This window comes from Odocoileus virginianus, chromosome 4, assembly GCF_023699985.2.
Source record: "Odocoileus virginianus isolate 20LAN1187 ecotype Illinois chromosome 4, Ovbor_1.2, whole genome shotgun sequence".
Taxonomy (NCBI): Eukaryota; Metazoa; Chordata; class Mammalia; order Artiodactyla; family Cervidae; genus Odocoileus; species Odocoileus virginianus.
Genome location: NC_069677.1, coordinates 57,457,474 through 57,472,587, shown reverse-complemented (window position 1 = coordinate 57,472,587; position 15,114 = coordinate 57,457,474). Strand labels below are relative to the sequence as shown.

Genomic DNA, 15,114 nt, shown 5'->3' with positions numbered 1-15,114 from the left:
AGACATTTCTGAGTCTGCCAACAGCCTCACTTCACAGAGGTGCCTCATCTGATATTCAACCTAAAGCAAATCTACTTCTCAGGTGACAAAAGCTTTTGGGCTCCGCCATACTGGCTATGAGGAGATGCATTTACAGGCATGTAACCTCAAGTACATTCTGTGGGATTTAAGTACTAGAATATAATCCCCCAAACCAGCACCCCAAAAAAGTGCTGTTATCAAATAAATTTGGGAAACACTGAATGCTACATTTCCCTCCTAAATTGCACTATTACAAAAAGCTCTGTGTTTGAATTAGCTTAACCTAACATTTATTTCAGGTGTGATCTTTTCTTTCACTTTATTAGTATGTTTTGGAATATATTTTGGACTTCCCAAGTGGCGCTAATGGTAAAGAACTCGCCTGCCGATGTAGGAGATGTGGGACGAAGGTTCCATCCCCAGGTCGGGAAGATCCCCGGGAGGAGGGCATGGCAACCCACTCCAGTATTCTTGCCTGGAGAATCCCACAGACAGTGAAGCCTGGTGGGCTATAGTCCATAGGGTCCCAAAGGGTCAGATGTGACTGAAGCAACTTAGCATGCACTCATGCAGGCAGAATACATTTTAGGAATCAGAATATACCATTTGTGGTATTTATTCCAAGCACAGCATCAGACTCAGTTCAGCGTCACTGCCTGAACACACAATGTTCTTCAGACGCGAAAATGAAAGAAAGAGAGAGTGTTAGTTGCTCAGTTGTGTCCGACCCTGCAAACCCATAGACTATAGCCCACGAGGCTCTGTCCCAGGATTCTCAGGCAAGGATACTGCAGCGGGTTGCGTGCCCGCCCATACTTCAGCCATTATAGCACTATTTTTATACCCAACTGACCGGAGTTAAAAAACAGGCAGCTCGCATCCCGAATCAGTGGGCAAATGTGAATGTAATGCTATGAAGCTGTAATACCAAAGCAACCTGATGACAGAATTTATCCAAAGCATAATTGGTATAAAGATTATAGGGCTGGAGAGAGATCGTGAGAGACATAAATGGGCATGTATATGTATATTATGATTTCAAGCTATTTCATGTTTGTTATATACATTATTTATGAAAGCTGGAAATTAAACTTGTGTTTTTAAAGAGTTAACTGAATTTTTGCACCCAGAAGCTTTTAGCTTTCTTCCTTACTTCAAAATCAAGAGCTTGTAAGAGTCTGTCTATTCTTAGTGTGACTTCAAAATGTAGCTTCCTTGGTTCGGGGGTCACAGCTGCTGCAAACCACTCTGGGTGGCTCCGCTCCATCCCCTTGAAACAACTGGTGGGAACCCAGCACTTAGGCCATCAACCCAGCTGTTCAATCTCACCTTCTAATTTTAGCAAGTCACTTTGCAACTAATGTCACTAGGGCATGTCACATTGAAAACCACACCAGAGAAGGTTGATTCCTATCTGCTCCCCGCCCCCACCCCCTAAAAAATTAAAAAGAAAAACAAAACTCCAGGCACACAGAGCAAAGTCACCCACAGATACCTACAACAATACCACCCAGAGGCACATTGCAGGACCCTCGCGACCCAATTTACATGGGGCATACTGGCGATCTAGTATTCTTGCCTGGAGAATTCCATGGACAGAGGAGCCTGGCAGGCTACAAGTCCACAGGATCGCAAAGATTCGGACACGGCTCAGCAATTAACACCACCACCACCACTGGGGCTCTAGGAAGGCTTCTCTGGACTCTACAAGTGGGATTCCATCTCCCTGCCTAGTTCAGCCCACTAGCTGGTTACCTATTAGCAGCTGCAGAGCCCAACAGCCTGAAAGTTCATGAAAACCAACCTTGGGTCAAGAGACTTACACATACACTGTGCGGCCTGCCTTCTTACTAGAATGCAGGATGCATGCTTTTCCACACTGTTAATGTACCATAAAATTGTCATGAAGCCTTCATAATGTAATTACTTGCACCGAACTGATTATACATGCCCCCAGCCTCGTTTTATTTCCTCTTTTTTTTCCAACTGCATGCTCAATGCAATTACTTGTCCCAAAGCCAAGCAACTTCAGAATTATCTGACTATTTATTATCCTTTGCGAGTTACTAATTAAAATAATTTCCTTCCATGAAAAATAGTTGCTCTTTTCCTGAATTCACTTCGGGATGCTCATCACTGAGGAGAACTCCAGGAATGCCTTGCTAAGCTCCCCTATAATTGACTGCCTCCATTGTTAACATATGCGTGGACTTAAAAAACATTAAATGACTTACCCAAATGGAAACAAAATGCCCTTTGAGTTCCATTGATAACTTAACCTTTAGCGTTTTGGATTAAATCCCACTTCTCGGGAAGCAGGGAAAGCCTCTGAAAGAAACCATTATGTAAAACATTGTTGTGGGAATTATTCTGTGTGAAAATATACACAGCATATCATTTACAATGTCTTTGAAGGTGGGTTTTCATAATTCCAAACTAAAACATACATATCTTTTATGGCTTCTCTAGTTTGTGCTCGCTCTTTTAGGAAACTAGAAGTAATTTTGAGCAGACTAATGAACCCATCACACCAGACATCCAAGCGTGATCCCCTTGGGGACTGTGAGGGTCTAGAAGAGGGCAGATGGGGTACTTCTAGGTGCTAGGAAAGTCTTATTTCTTGAAAGCTGCTTGTGTGGGTGTGTCCAATTTGTGAAAATTCAACAGGCAACATACTTGAGATCGGTGTACTTTTCTATAAAAATTATAGTACATTTTTAAGGTAATTAAAGAGAAATGTCATTTTTAAAATTATTTCCATTTTAAAAAACAATTTCTATAAAAGAAAAAAGATGTGGCTGGCATCTAGCAGAAACATAAACATTAACCTTGAGTGTTTACCAGGAACAGCATTAAAGCTAGTCTACTTTTCTACTTTGTTTTTTTCTAAATGGTGCAAAATATTTCCTTTGAACAAACCACTGTAAAAAAACAAAAACAAAGAAAAATCTGAAGCAATTGGGAAAGTCTGAGTAAGCACTGGGAATTAGGTGATATTAAGAAAGTATTGTTTGTATCTTGATTTCATGCAATAAGGAATACACAAACTGTGCTCGCTTCGGCAGCACATATACTAAAATTGAAATGATACAGAGAAGATTAGCATGGCCCCTGGGCAAGGATAACACGCAAATTCGTGAAGCGTTCCATATTTTTCAAAAAAAGAGAAAAATAAAAAAAGGAATACACAAACTCACTTAAGTATTTTTGTCAAAATTTTCAACCTAATGTCATCCTAAGAAACCCAAGTGGAACACTAGTCTAAAAAAATTTTTAAACTTAATATTGTGAAAAAGAAACAAAATGGTAAAGGGGAGAGGAGCACTTTTCTGAATCAAAACAGAGGCATGAAACTATAGCATGGAATATGTGAACACACACAGTGGCAGAAGATATTGTGCAATTGGGAGAATTTGAACAAGGGCTATATATTAAGTTATATTATTTAACAAAGGCTAATTTTCTTGGGTAATCATGGTATTTGCTATTGTGCAAAAGAATGTCCTTACTCTTAGGAGCTGCATACTTAAGTATACAAGGGTGAAACCATGGTTTAGTGAAAAAAGAAAACACACCAAGAGACGTGTGGTGAAACATTCAGAATTGCTGAATTCAAATGAAGAGTGCACTCTTCAGTATTTCTCTGGGTTTGAAAATATTCAGAAAAAAAATTTTTTTAAATCATTGTTAATTTCTTTAGGTCTGAAAACGACAATTTTGTTATGCAGGAATATGTCTTTAATTTTTAGAGATAACTACTCAAGCATTTAGAGTTAAAATACATCTATTATTTGCTTAAAAATACTTCCATTAAAGAATAGGATGCAAATATGGCAAATGTTAACCATTTTTAAATCTAGGTAAGGGGTTTATATAAATATTATAAATAGTCATTGTACTTCATGCATGTTTGAAGTTTTATATACAAAAATGTCAAAAACTGCAAGCTTTGTAGTATTTCTTCATTCTCTCTCTCTTTTTTGCTTTTTGCGGGGGCCACACCGTGGGGCATGCAAGGTCTTAGTTCCCTGACCAGGGATCAAACCCGTGCTCCCTGCAGTGGAAGCTCGGAATTTTAACCATGGACTACCAGGCGAGCCCCCTTTTCCTCTCTTTACCAATAAAAATCTTGCCAACTTTTTCTGGTCTCAAGTTATCAAAATAAATTCCAGTAGAATACCCCCCAGTTAACTGTCAAAGTTCTGCATGGACTGCCAGAGCTTGGAGAGACGCCGTGAGTCCAGCGCACCCAGAATTCCGTTTGTAGGCGGACTGCACACTTCCCTCTCGGCTTGTAACAGGGGAGGGGGTGGTAAATGTGCTCAGAAAGTCCTGAAGCCTGCTCTGAGGCCTCCGTGTTGTCTGGCCATCCTCCACGGACGAGCCCTCTCAGACACAGAAGGCGAGGGCCTTCGGGCATGCCCCTCTCCCCGGGACCATTCCGCACTGGGGAGTTGGCTCTGCCCCCAAAGCCCTTGCCGGAACCCAGGCAGGCCCTGGCACCAGAGCCGTCGCAGGACGACCGCGCTGTCCCCCGCTGCTGAGTCAGCGCACGGACTCAGGAGCGCGGAGCCCCTCACCGCGGCCGCCCGCCCGAGCGAGGCGCTGCGGATCTCAGTCCGCCCGGAGACCGCTCGGCCGCAGCGGGCCCTTGGCCGGACCCGCCCGCACGCGAGCGTCCTCTGCTGCTGGGGCGACAGAGGGCAAAAGGCCCGAGAGCGGCACCCATCCCTCCACCTCAGTCTCTGCAGGCCACACTGCACAACAGGCAAGCGTGCAGGTGGAGGAGTCTCAAAAAACGTGGGTTCGAAGGCCACACCTGCCTCTCACTGGCTACGAGACCCTGGACAAGTTACCCAGCCTCTCTCTAATGCTCAACTTCTTTATCTGTAAAATGGTATCACAAGTAGAGCCTGCCCAACAGGTGGAGGGGGTGGGGGGAATGGGGAAGGTGTCAAAAAGTGCAACCTTCAGTTAAAAGGTAAGGTTTGGCGATATAATAATGTACAGCAGGACTACAGTTAACGATACTGTATTGTGTATTTGTAAGTTGCTTAGAGAGTAGATCTTAAAAGTTCTCATCACAAGAAAAAAATCTGTAACTATGTGAGGTGATGGGTGTTATATTCATCATTTTGCAATATATTAATACGTTGGTGGTGGTGTTCAGTTGCTAAGTTGTGTCCAACTCTTTCTGACCCCATGGACTGCAATATTTTGCAATACACACATACCAAATCATTATGTTGTGCATGTTAAACTCTGGGCATGTGACTTAATCACTCTGTACCTCAGTTTCCCACCAACAGCTATGGCATAAAAAGACCTTCAAACAGAGCCTGGCAGGTAAAAAGCCATCAATCAGCATTACCTACCATTTTATTATTAGGACTAAAGCACCCACCCCACAGATTTATCTTGAAATTAAAGTTACTAAAGCAGAGAAAGCTCTTAGCATTGTGCCCAGCACATCATAATTGCCTGTAAATGTCTGCTGTGTGTCTGCAGACAAAAATGGCAGAAAAGAGGTGTTGCAGGCATCGAGCAGGTGGAGACCAGGGTCGCGGCTCCACGGCCGATGGTGCCTGCGGGGTATGTGGCAGCCTGGATGGGAGGGGAGTTTGGGGGAGGATGGATTCATGCATCTGTATGGTTGGGTCCCTCTTCTGTCCACCTGAGACTATTACAATATCGTTAATGGGCCACACTCCAAAAAGTTTAATAAAAAGAAAAAACTACAGGGCATCACATGCTGATAGGGCTGAAGCTGATAAACTGCTACAGAAAAAAAAATACAGTTTGTGGTGGGGAGGGCATTCACAGAATGGAGGGGAAAAAAGTGTTTGCTGTTATTACTGGACTTCACAGTGGTTCTGTTAAGTAAGCAGTGCCAGTATTGGCGCTTTGCAGATGAGGAAACAGGATGAAAAAGACGCAGTGACCTTCCCTTTGTTACATGCGGACTGACAACAGTGACTGCCATTCCATCTTACTTCCTAAAATTCTCCACGCCTCAAGGATCCAGTAGGGAGGAGAAAAAAAAAACCCACTAAAATAGCATTTGAAGATATACTCATGAACATTAGCCTACGCATTCTGAAGCTAAGATTAAGACAAAAACTAGTAAGTGATGGAAACAATTGTAGACTGCCCTGAGAAAGATGCTGGGAGTTGAAGCAACCCTGGACACAGGTGGACTTAACTTTGTGCCACAGAAAGCTCCTGCTGAAATCCTTTTTTGTTTGGTTTATTTTAATCACATTTTAAATGCAGAGAGAGCTCCCTTTGAAAAATAATTCTGCTACAAATCTTTCTGGAAAGTCAGTGATTTTTTTTTTTTCTAAAGAATTGACCTCCCACCCACTCTATCAAGTTATTATAGATACAGATTTTTCTGTACCTGTTTAAAATTATCAGCACCTGTATTCAAGAGAGTGCATGCCTTCACATGGGTGTTGGCCCATCTCAAGTAGAGTGATGACCCCTAAACATGTGACAGTACTGAACACAGGTGATGGGCTTTGATCTGTACACACAGTGGACCAGAAGAAGCCACAAAGGCAGATTCTCCCACCAGATGCTTTGCATCATCTCTGTTTCTCAGCAGCACATTAGCTTAGATCTTACAAGGCAAAACTCACGGCACAATGCCAAAGTCAGGAACACAAGTGAGAGTACCTTCTTGACACTATGAGTACTAGTTACCACCCAGCTGTTGGCCTCCTACAGAATCTCAGCAATCTTCCTTGCATGGTTATCTCATTTAATACAACAATTCTGCAAAGAGAGATTATCCCCATTTTATGAATGAGGAACTGAGGTTCAAAAAGTTTATGTTCTGAGACTTGCCTGAAGCCCCAGAGCTCATAAATCATGTAGGAATCTGGACCCAGGCCTGCTTGGCATCAACGCCAAGCACTCTTGAAATTTTCTGTAATCTTCTTAGTGTCCCTCAGAGGAGAAAAGAAGATTCTCAGAATCTTAAGAATCTGAATCCAAAATTAAAAGAAAATAAATATTTTAAAGAATTAAGCCCAGTAGAGTCCAAGAATTCCCCCATGGGCTCTGCACAGAGCAAGCCATCACTTTCTAAACAAACGCAGGCTGCTGGGTGCCCCCCCCACCCCTGAGTCTGGCACCTCCTGCTTGGTTCGAAGAGGCCACAGTGGTAACCATGGTCTCTGGTCCCCTACTATCTGTCCTGGGTTGGCACACGACTCCAAGATTAACTTTTATGAGTCCAGTCACAGCTGGGGAAGTTGATGTGGTATTAAAAGAGAACCAGAGGGAAACAGAGCAGGTGGGGGTGAAGAAAAATCAAAAGGGGGTAAGAACTAGCACTCCCCTCCCACTAGAGAATGTGAGTCCGTTGCTGGGCAACAACGAGAAGAAAAGCAGTTGACAGCCAGCCTAGCATCTGCAGTTGGGCTTCAGTTCAAGAAAAGGAACACTTGCTTTTAGCTTCTGCCTCTATGCTACAGAGCTGCACTTATACATTTATGTTTTCCACATTTTTATCCATTTTCACCTTCCAATTGGCAGACTTTCTTTCCAAACCTCTTCAAGGAGATATAAAACTCAACTGATGGAGAAGACTTCTAAGAGTAGCATCATTCAGGATTTTTTTTTTTAGCAAAATAAATATAGGTGGTGTTTTTAACCACTATAACTTGCAGTGGCGGGTATAACCAATCAGCGTGCGTGGAGGGGGGAAGGCTTCGTGACACTTTTGATCGTACTGTCCCCACAGTTTCACACACTCAAGAAGCTGGCTTACTCATCTGGAGCAACATGGATGGACGTAGCGATTATCATACTAAGTGACGTAAGTCAGACAGAGAAAGACAAGTGTCCTATGATACCACTTATATGTGGAATCTAAAAAGTAACAATGATATAAATGAACTCACAAAACAGAAACAGACGCATAGACATAGAAAACAAACATGTTACCAAAAGGGAACGTGGGGGAGGGACAAATGAGCTTGGGATTAACATATACACACTACTGTATGTAACATAAACAAGGACTTACTCGACAGCACAGGAAGCGATATGTAATATTTTGTAATAACATAATGGAAAGGAATCTGAAAAAGAATATGTTTAACTGAGTCACTTTACAGTATACCTGAAACTAATACAACACTGTAAACCGACTATACTTCAGTCTTAAAAAAAAAGTTGGCTTACTTGTTTAGATTTTTTTAATTTGACAAAAATGAGTAAACTTTTGGTAAATTTCTTGCTCTTTTAGTGACAGAAGCATCAAAACCTGGGTCTTAGCATTTTTATATTTAAAATCCTATTTTATGTTTCAGTCCTCAGGAGAAAAATACATTTAAACAGACTTTTCCATAAGGACTAACAGCTACACATCCAAATGCAGTTCACAGTGTTATTTTCAAAAAAGAGCCTTGCAAGGATGTTTCAAATATACACATCACCATGCCCCATGCCCATCAAGCTTTGTATAACGATGTAAATAGACTGACAAGTAAAACATTAGGATTCTTTAATACTCATCCAGATTCTATCAGGGTCACTGATTATAACACCATAAATCATAAGCATCTACTACACTGTGTAAGTACTGTAACTTTCCCCAACAGAACCCCCGTGTTCCTCAAGCTCTTTGTGCTATGTAAAGCTCACAAGTAGACCACAGAGAAGACCAGATGTACAGGTATCTTTAAGGCAGCCCCACCCTACTAAATAAATGGTTTTACTACTAATAGTATCCAGCAACACATATACATTCATCACATATTAGAAGGTCTGCGCTTCTGAAAAGCTGTTATCAAATAGATTTTTTAAAATCAAAGCCCCTTTTCTCTCTCACTTACATATGATCAGCGCTTACTCCTAGGACACAAAAACGTACATTCCATGCACACCTTGGATATTCAGAAATGGAAAAAAACACCTGAGACCATATAATCTAGCTTCTTTGTTAATCTGTCTTCTGCATCAATGTGCCACATTCCTAAGTGACAGCAAGAAGCATGAGAATCACACATCTCACAGACCATCTCAACCTACCCACGGAGGAAAGGGAACCGGACTTGGGCATGAGGATTATTTTTTTCTGAGTGCAAGCCCAGGAGATCTCCCATCACTCAAGGGGTCTGCCCACCACTCTGAAGAGTGACACTATCAACAGTCTACCAATGGCAGCAACTGGTGTTACCTTAGGCTTAGCTTTATAAGGTGACAAAGTGACGGCCTTACTATTGAGGGCAACTCATTACATATACACTTTATATATTATGATCTGTGTATGAGAGTAACTTAATGATACCTGTGCTATAAAATTATCATTTTTGGATCAACCAATTTTTAATCATGTGCCATTGATGTTCCATTCCTGCCATGTTTGAATCATGTCTGTCTATAATGTAAGCATTCCAAAACTTCAACAACAAAGGTCTACCGTGGGAACCTTATTCAGAAATTAATGTCACTCTACATAGTACTGATGTGTAGATTAACAGCTGGATATTGGAGGGAAGATTTGATTCATCAAAGTTAATAGGCAGGGGGAAACAATAGGTCTGATTAACAAATGGATTATTCTTAGACCCTTGGCTAATTTCAAAAGGCTAAGCTTATTGGTTCCCATGGCAGAAAATGCAGAACAAATAACCAGGTTAATCACTGAAGTTCAAAAAAGTTGGCCAGTAATGGTCGTCAAGGGTTCTGTGTCCAGGAAATCCCGCCAGACAGGCAATGTTTGCAAAAGGCTGGGAAATATGGTCCACTGCCATCAAAAACAGATGAAAAGCAGGATTTGGTTAAAAGAGTGAGTCTTTGCCCAAGCAAAACCTTTCCAAAATAAAGAAACAGTGTACGCCAGCTGCCAACTGACCTCGGCTGAAAAGAGGGGACAGTCCCGCACTGCTGTTCATTATACTGACTCTAAGTACTGCTAAATGGTGTTGAGTGGAAATAAGACTCAATCAGAGCACACCCTGACAACCCTGACAGCGTGGTAATATCCCAAACTAAAAGACTAGGATTATCATCATATCACATGTTTTTTAAACTTAAAAGTAAAATATACCCAGATAATATCTATCCAAGTGTTAAGAGAAACTACAATAACAGGAGGAAGGACTTGGCCATGTGTTCAAAAACAACCAAATTCCAAGCATTTTCAGAATATCTCCAGGATATCTTTAAAAGAGCAACAAGGTATATATTATGGGCTTCCCAGGTGGCTCCGTGGTTAAGAATCCGCCTGCCGATGCAGAGACACAGGTTCAGAGAGATCCCCTGGAGTAAGGAAAGGCAACCCACCCCAGTATTCTTGTCTTGGAAATCCCATGGACAGAGGAGCCAGTGCCTGGGGTTGTGAAAGAGTTGGACATGGCTGAGTGACCAAACAACAACACAAAGGTATATATTATACAGAGCTATTACACAGGGCAAGGGATTGTTAATGATAAGTGAAAGTGAAGCCGCTCAGTCGTGGCCGACTCTGTGACCCCGTGGGCTGTAGCCCACCGGGCTCCTCCATCCATGGGATTCTCCAGGCAAGAACACTGGAGTGGGTTGCCAGTTCCTTCTCCAGGGGATCTTCCCGACCCAGGGATCGAACCCAGGTCTCCCGCATTGTAGGCAGACGCTTTAACCTCTGAGCTACCAGGGAAGCCCTTATTAATAATAACCTCTTCTAAAAATAATGTCATTAGAACAGTACTACAAGACTCTACCTGTAACACAGGAAGAGTCTATAGGAAGTCTCCTATGGAAATATAATTCTGTTAACAGATGTAAAATGCTTGGTACAGAGGAAGCATTATGTAAATATTAGTTGAGCTAGTAAAGACACATGCCCAAAAGCAGAAAGAGAAGCCTGCCAACTTTCTCATCCAATCCTAACACAGTGTGCTTTCTCATCCCTATAAGAAACTCAAGCTGAGATCCAGTTCTCTGTTCCTGACATTTTGTTCACATGAACAGGAATAGAAAAACAAATGTCACAACAAGCATGAATTTCAGCTCATGCACCTTCCTTTACACCTTGGAAGGAAGAAGGCCACATCCCCAAGATAGGAATCACCCTAGGTACCCATGTGATCCATTAAATGAAGTTCAAATAAAATGTCTCCTTAAATCGTGACATTGCCTGTTTAAAATTCACATTATCAACTACTTGACCAAGAGAACATGGTGCCAGTTTCCAACGTCAAGTCTTTAAAAACCTGCAACCTCTACGTTCTGTCCCTTGGAATGGTCATTCTCAGAACCTAGCCACCATGTCATAAGGAAGCTCAAGCAGTCAATAGAGAAACCCTAATGTGGAGAAACTGATGCATCCAGTTGACAGCCAATACCAACCTGCTGGCCATGTGAGTGAACTGCATTGCAGAGGTTATCTAAGCCTAGGCAAGCCACTCTAATGGGTACTGTGCAGCAGAGACAAGCTGTTCCCACCAAGTCTGATCAAATTGCAGATTAGGAAGCAAAATTAATAATTGATGTTTTAAGTGCCCCCCTCCCCTCAAAAAAATCACATTATCACAGTAAAACATAGATCTATGCTCAGGTTAATTAATCAACATTCCTGAAGTTAAAATATATAAATTCTAAGAGATGGGTGCATATTTTAAAAGAAGCAACCAAAAAATGACTATTTCTCCTTTTCTTGAAACTTCAGGATCAATTGTCCCCGAGAATTTCCCCATAGTTAACATGTAATACTTTTCTAGTTCACAACCAGTACAAATACCCACAAACTGACACAGGCTCTAATTTTTCATTCTATATTATCGTTTAAACAAAGGAGTATGACCAAGGATATGCAAAACCCTTCTAGACTTTTTAAAACAAGGTCCTGTTCCTTATATACCTTACAAAAGTCCTTTAAACTACTTGAGAAATTTGTGCATATTTACAACATCTAGAAAACAATCCTAAAGGCCATATAACAAGTAAGCAACCTTGCATACAGTATGCAGCGGCTGCCTCAATACAGGAAGAGTTTAATGTAAGCAACATGGGAGTGTTGGGGTGCACTTCAGTTCAGTTCAGTCGCTCAGTCGTGTCCGACTCTTTGCGACCCCACAAACCGCAGCACGCCAGGCCTCCCTGTCCATCACCAACTCCCAGAGTCCACCCAAACCCATGTCCATCGAGTCGGTGATGCCATCCAACCATCTCATCCTCTGTCGTCCCCTTCTCCTCCTGTCCGTAATTCTTCCCAGCATCAGGGTCTTTTCCAATGAGTCAACTCTTGCATGAGGTGGCCAAAGTATTGGAGTTTCTGCTTCAGCATCAGCCCTTCCAATGAACACCCAGGACTGATCTCCTTCAGGATGGACTGGTTGGATCTCCTTGCAGTCCAAGGGACTCTCAAGAGTCTTCTCCGACACCACAGTTCAAAAGCATCAATTCTTTGGTGCTCAGCTTTCTTCACTGTCCAACTCTCACATCCATACATGACCATTGGAAAAACCATAGCCTTGACTAGACGGACCTTTGTTGGCAAAGTAATGTCTCTGCTTTTTAATATGCTATCTAGGTTGGTCATAACTTTCCTTCCAAGGAGTAAGCGTCTTTTAATTTCATGGCTGCAATCACCATCTGCAGTGATTTTGGAGTCCAAAAAATAAAGTCTGACACTGATTCCACTGTTTCCCCATCTATTTCCCATGAAGTGATGGGATCAGATGCCATGATCTTAGTTTTCTGAATGTCAGACCTCATTTATATTTATTCAAAGAGTTTTACACTGGTGGTTGTGGTAGGTCTTATTTCTATCAGGTTTTAAACTCCTTTTGAGTCCAGACCACATCTAATTTACCACTAACAACCACAAACCAGACCCCACTAGAAAAACTATCAATATGCATTTTGCAGACACTGAAATAGTGCTGGGGGAAATGAGGAAAGAGTATAGAAGTTTTCCCACGGAGAAGAATTGTATCTATGTAGGGTTCAAAAAAAATGTTAGGAAAACTCAAGGCAAAGTTCAATTACATTTTCATTCTCAAAGTCACAGTGTAACAGGATATTTTAAAACCTTTCATATTTGTGAATGAGCATTCACATCTATTTTTGCTAACAACTACTTTGTAATGATCTGGATTAAACAATAAGGGAAGGATGTGAACAAAGGCAACTCGCGATGAGAAGATGTTTTGGGCAGCAAGGCTCCTCCCTCCTTCATTGCACTCTGAGCCCTGACTAGCCCTCAAATCCTAAGCAGTCATAGGATCTTAAGCGCTTGGTATAAAGCAGGGGTCCCCAACCGGGCCACACAGCAGGAGGTGAGCAGTGGGCAAGAAATCCAAGTTTCATACTTACAGCCCCTCCCTCATTGCTCAGATCACCACCTGAGCTCCGCCTCTTGTCAGTTCAGTGGTGGCATTAGATTCTTCCAGGAACGAGAGCCCTAACCCTAGAGTCAAGGTGGAATATCCTGAGATTGCCACAAAATAAAAATAAAGTGCACAGTAAGTGTAATTAACCAGAATCAACCAGAAACCAACCCCGCCTTCCTGCCTCCAGTCCTTGGGAAAATCATCTTCCACGAAACTGGTCTCTGGTGCCAAAAAGGTTGGGTACTGCTGATATAAAGGACAAAATCTCAGGAGCTTAACCTCCAGTGGTTGATCATTACTGTGACACAACTTTTGAGTGGTCACTAAACCTCTTAAACTGCTCATACTTTCATCATTGTTTAAACTGACCATATTGATGTTCAAAGAATTTATCAGAAAAGCAAAATTTTAAAGCCAACTAATAACAACCAGGCTTCATACAACTCTAGGCTCCAACTGTATTTTCAAACTGCAAAACATACTAACTTTGAGTAAGAATGTTTAAAATCTGCCAGGAGGAGACTCTGGAGGTAACACTGGGTTCCTCTCACCTTGAGGAGCCAGAGTCACTGACCTGCTCCTCTTTGCCCCCACTCGCCCAGGAGCCACAAACTGCTTTCACCACCACCTCTCTCTGGCTTCCCACCAAGTCCTCAAGAGACACATTTCTGAGTTCAGGCGAGTAACCAGATTCTATGAAATAAAAGGAAAATGGAGTTCATGACTGAAATCAAGCTGGGTGGAGACATAAAGGCTCTTTTGTTAATAACTGTACAAGGGAATGCAAATGAAGGCAGGCTTCACAAGGAATTCTGACATCTTAATGAAGATATACGAAGAATGTTTGGCATATAAACCTCAATTGCAAGGGGAAATGATCACACAAAAATACTGGTTTATGATTTCTTTAGCTTCAAAACAATTCAAAAGACAGTTCCTTCATAATAATCCTAATAACTGAATTGTGAGGTTGTTTTTTTTTTTTTCCTGTTCTCTAATTACATTCCCCAACCCCCACTACACTTGTCCGATTCTTCTTTCTTTGGTTAACTCTGTAGTGGAATAGTTCATCAGCTTGCCCTAAAGCTGGGTACTCCCCCACTGATGAAATCATGAGAGTGATTAGATTTCTCTACGCCACACAGAAAATTTTCTGTTACACAGTTTTCTTTGTTCCTGTTCTTAGTAAGGAAAAAAAAATCAACTGACATTTTCTCCCAATAATGATTGGATTATGAGATAATTTCACTTAAAAAAAAAATGCTGTCACAGTAAAATGCTTAGCGGGTGCTACATAAATGTCCCACAAGACAGCAGTATGTGAGGCTGTGCAGATTTCATGAGGAACACATTTCCCACATCCATGGTCAGTGACGGTCTTCTGCCACAGTCATAGATTTTATGTTGCATTCAAGACACAGAGAATTAGAAAGGCAGAGAATTCATAAAATATATTCAAAGGACAGGATGTTTTTTAACTTTAGAAGCAGCAACAATAATATTACCAGTAGGAACACACTATAAATAAGTTGTTTATGTAAAGTATTTTCATATTTCATAATATGCATTTTTTTCTTTTGATCCTTCTGATATTTATTTCATGTGCTAAGTCCAGAAGATAAGTATTAAGAATTATCAATCCCACCTGATAGGTAAAAAAACTGCACTGGTGGTTAAATAATTTGCCTAAAGTCATGCTGCTAGAAAATACCTTGGACCCAGTCATCTGGGATGGACACCTCATTATCATCATAGCTCTCAGCTG

General features: G+C 41.6%; 1 protein-coding gene and 1 non-coding gene across 3 annotated transcripts in view; one reads left to right on the top strand and one right to left on the bottom strand.

The window, feature by feature from the left end:
* The window catches only part of WWTR1 (WW domain containing transcription regulator 1), a 139,132-nt gene that overhangs the window by 76,411 nt on the left and 47,607 nt on the right, over window positions 1-15,114 (bottom strand). The gene's annotated exons all lie outside the window — the stretch shown is intronic.
* LOC139034873 (U6 spliceosomal RNA) lies at window positions 3,071-3,177 on the top strand. Its single transcript, XR_011487452.1, has one exon. It is a non-coding gene; the product is annotated as a U6 spliceosomal RNA (small nuclear RNA).